Source organism: Psammomys obesus, unplaced genomic scaffold (assembly GCF_907164565.1).
Source record: "Psammomys obesus unplaced genomic scaffold, mPsaObe1.curated_primary_1811, whole genome shotgun sequence".
Classification (NCBI taxonomy): Eukaryota; Metazoa; Chordata; class Mammalia; order Rodentia; family Muridae; genus Psammomys; species Psammomys obesus.
This window is the reverse complement of record NW_026590701.1, coordinates 5,157,004-5,162,426: the sequence shown is the minus strand read 5'-3', so window position 1 is coordinate 5,162,426 and position 5,423 is coordinate 5,157,004. Positions and strand designations below refer to the sequence as shown.

General features: G+C 40.5%; 1 pseudogene; it reads right to left on the bottom strand.

Annotated features, from left to right (window-relative positions):
• Nucleotides 1-2,680: 2,680 nt before the first annotated feature.
• LOC129677915 (zinc finger CCHC domain-containing protein 9-like) lies at nt 2,681-3,952 on the bottom strand (annotated as a pseudogene).
• Nucleotides 3,953-5,423: the final 1,471 nt, after the last annotated feature.

The following is a 5,423-nucleotide window of genomic DNA, read 5'->3' as shown; positions in this document are numbered from 1 at the left end:
TGGCATTATAATGCAGATTGGCTTTCATTTCTTTCAAACCCTCTCAGACCCCACAGGGCAGAACAAAATCCTCAGTGGCCATTATTATTCTTGCCTTCCAAGCGCCACCTCTCACACTCTCTATTTAACATGCCAATAAAAGGACAATACACAAACATCAGAGTGATTAAATGGTTTATATTTTTAGTAATTCACATTCATTTCTCCATTCTTGAGAACATAATATGGCTGTTGTTTCCTCAGAACCTGGACTGCTATTGTTTCATCATTCACATTCCTGTAGCAATGGCCCAAAATTTTGAGCTGTGGGCACGAATATTTGCAATGTCTTTATTAAACCCATGCCCAATGCAGAATCTTTTACTGAACATTAAATGATTCCTGCTAAGCGTTTCATTTTGTGGGCCAAAGAGTTTAACCAGAACTATCTGAATAATCACAAATTTGGAATTAACCACTGGAGCCTGATAGGGTCACCAGTGGCTACTCAGCTGAAGAGAGTGATTCCCTCTCCCTCAGTCCTTCAGTAGGATTTTGCTTTGAAATGATGCTCTAGAAACTAAATGAACAAAACATTTTGAAAAACATGAGGTATATTTCTTCTGAAAAAAAAAGAGAGAAGAGATTTCTATAATTCTGACTAGGATTGTAGATCCTATTGTTTTGAACAGTAAAATGAGCCAATAATTTGACCATATAATAAGAATAAAAACATGAATAACTAACCATGCCAAACTATGTTTTACATAGCAATCAGAAGAGGCATAAATCTATAAGCAAACAAACAAAAACCTTATTAGTAGAAGTATTACTTTTGTAGTCTTTGCCTCACATCAGCTTGCTAGTATATGAAGACATATGTACCAGTAAAAATATTATTCAGGGTATCAGATAAGAAAAGTAAGAACAACCAAAGCTAAAAAAGAAGAATATTATGGGAAGCAACAAGCAATTTAAGAAAAATCTATTTTTTAAGCAACTAGTTGATAGCAGTAAAATTAAATTTTTATGTCAAAAGACTTTAAACTTGAACACTAAGGAGAAAAGAGAATAAAAATACATAATAGGAGATCCAGGAATAGTTGGGAGTGAAAGAGGAGTGCATAAGATCATATTTTTTGAATGTATGTTGTTAGTATTTATTTTAAAATGATGCCACACACAAAACATATATATATGTATGTAAACACACACACACACACACACACACACATATATATATATATATGTGTGTGTGTGTGTATATATATATATATATATATATATATATATGTGTGTGTGTGTGTGTGTGTGAGAAAGATTTATTGGATGGAAGTGGAGAGATAGAGAGGGAAAGGAAAGACAGAGAGATGATGGGGAGCACCAGGAAAGAAAGTGAGGTGGAGAGAGAAAGAGAGAGAGGAAGGTAAGAGAGAGACAGAGTGGCATGTTGGTCCTTTCAAAGTTTTCGGCTGCACACACAGCTGAACCACGCCTGCCACACACCTAGTGGGTGACACATGATGACATCATAGGTTACTAGGTAACCCAGAAGCAGGCTGCCTATCTACTAACACATGTATGAAATTCTCAAGGACTAGAAAACTAAAACAAGAAGAGGCTGTAAGAAAGAGAAAAAAAAAAGAAAAAATTAAAAGGAAGAAAAATATATAGTTATTAAGAGTTTCTACATGAGAAAATGAATAAACTGTATTTAGTGAAGATGAGGGTACAACGTATCAGTAAGAACAGTTATGACTTTGCATAATGCTTAAGATTTTTGTTCTTCACAAAATACATCATCATCATCATCATCATAAATAGTGATAATAATTATAACAGAGTTAAAATTGCATACCTCTGAAAATCTTAGCACTAGGCTCTTATAGAAATAAGAAACTTCAACCTCACACTTAAGAGCCTGAAGTAGGAAAAAAAAAAAGAAATCTTAGAGTTAAAAATCTCACAGGACTTGATCTTTTTTATTTTATTATATTTTGACACACAGCTGATATAATTTTATTTCGTGCTAAATATTACAGATTTTGTGACAACACATAAAGAGATTTCTATTAAAATAAATTGATACTCTGAACAAGAACAAAATATTTACTCTCAAACTCAAAGCTATGGGCTTTGTCTGGGGTGGTCAATTTTGATTCATGATTTACATTAATAAAAATGACTGCCTCAATCAGGTAGACAATCACTTATCAATGTCTTAAGTTTCGTCTATTAAAGCATGTTTTTAGGCACACTGCCAGTAACCTCAGTACTGAGGACATTGAGGCCAACTACTGCCCAACTACGGTAGAATCGCAGGACATGGACAGTGGCATTTGTTACCACTCTGGTTCCATGAAGCTGGCGATCAAGTGCAGAGCCAGGGTGGACCCTGCTCTCGGTGACTTGCTCTCTTGCCTCTTCCATGTGCTGGGGTTTTAGTGTCAGAGCGTCAGCCAAGTGAGGCCAACCTTTGCTACATAGAATCTGTCTCAAATACAGACAGACACACAAAGACACAAGTCTAGAGAGTGCAGTCACCCTGTACTCTTTGAGGGAATGCAGGCAACTTGCCTCACCAAGGTCACAGAGGTGTCTATAATACAGGTTTGCTTCCACAGGCGCCCAGCTCTAACCTCTAAAGGCCTACTTTGGAAAGTCACAGTGAAGTGTTAATTAAAAACAGCACTAATTCTTATCAAAGATTAACAACTTTGGATACTTTCGTTTTAGTTTTCTGTGGTTTGGGCACAAGCAGAACTTCTTCACAGTCTGCACGCATTCCCGTTGCCCAGCGACTCGTTCCCAGCGACCAGCTGTGAATATCATCTGAACTGTGGTTTTCAGGGTCATCTTCATTAAAATGTTCCACAGAGCCACAGAGCTTGCAGCGGTCACCAACAGCATAGACTCCATTGCCATTATCAGGGAAGGACCTAGACAGGTGTCCCTTAGGAGGGGCTGTCAAACCAGGACCCAGTAGGCATGGGCTGGGACATAGGATATGAACGCATACATGTCCACAGGTACCTGAGCCTTATGAGGCAGCGCCTCACCTCAGACATGTGGGAAGGTATGTGTATAGATGTATATACGCCTACCATTTTGTTGGCCTGTGCTATAGCCTGTGTAGACAAGTGTTGACAGGGCTCCAGACCCTTAAAGTGACCAAAACTAAAACAAACAAAAGCAAAAACCTTCCTTTCGTGTGTTAAAAACCATCTCTGCCAAGATGTGTGGTAGCTTACACTTTTTCTCTATGTATTTTGGATTATTGTGGAACTTGCTTTGTAGACAGGGCTGTCCTCAGACTCAAAGATAACAACTGCCTCTGCTTCCTGAGTGCCTGGATTAGTTTTACACACCACCAGTCTGGAGGTAGCTGATGCTCTGACCCTAAAACCCCAGCACATGGAAGAGGCAAGAGAGCAAGTCACCGAGAGCAGGGTCCACCCTGGCTCTGCACTTGATCGCCAGCTTCATGGAACCAGAGTGGTCACAAATGCCACTGTCCATGTCCTGCGGTTTTACCGTAGTTGGGCAGTCAGCAGTTCCATGGCCAGGTTTCCACAATGGAAACATACCATTGCATTTCTCTGTGCTGCTTATCTTTTTAACTGTCTTCCTTCTTCAATTGTTTCTCTTTAAGGCCAGTGCAATTCCTTCCCTCACTCCCTGGCTGTCTGTTGCTATCAGCTCTCCATTGCGAAGCATTTGTGAGTTTTGTTTCAGATAATCCATGAATCCATTCACATCTTCATTCAAGTACTCTTTTTATTTTTTCTTTTTGTTCTTTTATGTTTTCCTTGAGGGGCATCATTTTTAAGGTACAGCTCACTGGTTTGATATTGTTTATGCTTTGGGAAGTTTTGGGTTGCTCTCTCTGCAGACCCTTCTTCATGTCCTCCGAGAATATTGCAGACAAGGGTTTCTTAATATTTGAGGCAGGAACTCTAGCCCACCTGGTCATCGTTTCATCACAGGTTCTTTTTTTAACTTATTTTATTTTTATTTTAATTATTATTTATTATAATTTATTCACTTTGTATCCCACCTGTGGCTCTCTCCCTCATCTCCTCCCAATCCCACCTTCCCTCCCTCTTTTCCCCCTTTGCCCCTCCCCTAGTCCACTGATAGGGGAGGTCCTCCTCCCCTGCCATCTGACCCTACCCTATCAGGTCTCATCAGAACTGGTTGCATTGTCTTCCTCTGTGGCCTGGCAAGGCTGCCCCCAGCCCCAGAGGGAGGTGATTAGAGAACCTGCCACTTAGTTCATGCCAAAGACAGCCTCTGTTCTCATTACCAGGGAACCTACTTGGAGACTGAGCAGGCAATGGGCTTCCTTTAATAGGGGATCTATGGGCTGCTTTTTTTTTTAATTAATTACACTTTATTCATTTTGTATCCCCCCATAAGCCCTTCCCTCCTCCCCTCCCGATCCCACCCTCCCTCTCGTTTCTGCATGCATGCCCCTCCCCAAGTCCACTGATAGGGGAGGTTCTCCTCTCCTTTCTGATCTTAGTCTATCAGTTCTCCTCAAAAGTGGCTGCATTGTCCTCTTCTGTGGCCTGGTAGGGCTGCTCCCCCCACCCCCCAGGGGGAGGTGATCAAAGAGCAGGCCAATCAGATTATGTCAGAGGCAGTCCCTCTTCCTATGGGCTGCTTTTGAGCAGGGGTTTTAGGTCCTCTCCACCCATTGTGGGATATTAGTCTCTTCAGGGCTCCCACGGCCAGGTTATTTTTGACTCTGTTGGTCTCCTTTTGGAGCACCTGTCCCCTCCAGGTCTTTCTATCTCTCCCTTCTTACATAAAATTCCATGCATTCTGGCCAGAGTTTGTCATCACAGGTTTTTAACCCATCCGATGTAAATCCTCCAGAGCAACTGCGACTGCAAGCCAGAGAAGCCAGGCCCTGATAAGGAAGGCAACAAAAACTGACTTGATCTTCTTTTAAAGCTGCAACAGTCAAAAGAGTATGACACTATAGCTCAGAGGTTAAGAACACCTGACTGTTCTTCTAGAGGAAGCGTTTAATTCCCAGTATCCATATAATGGCTACCAACCATTTCCTGGGCATCAAACACCCTCTTCCAGACTCCCCAGGCACTGGGTATGCACATAAATATATGCACGAAGACAAAACATGCATATACATAAAATAAGAATAAATAAATATAATACTGTCATGAAGACACAAGGAACAAATAACAAAAGAATAAAATTGTTCATGCTTCACACCAATAAAAGTTCACCCAAAATGGATTAAATATCTAAATGTGAGAGTGAGATTCATCAAACACAAGAAAAACATAGCTTTGGAGAAAGGCTTCATAATGGTAGATTTACTAGTAACCTTTTGCATATTGCTTCAAATGCATAGGCAATGTAGACAGCATTGGACCTAAGTTCTTTTGTGCAAAAATGAACTCCATCAACAAGGT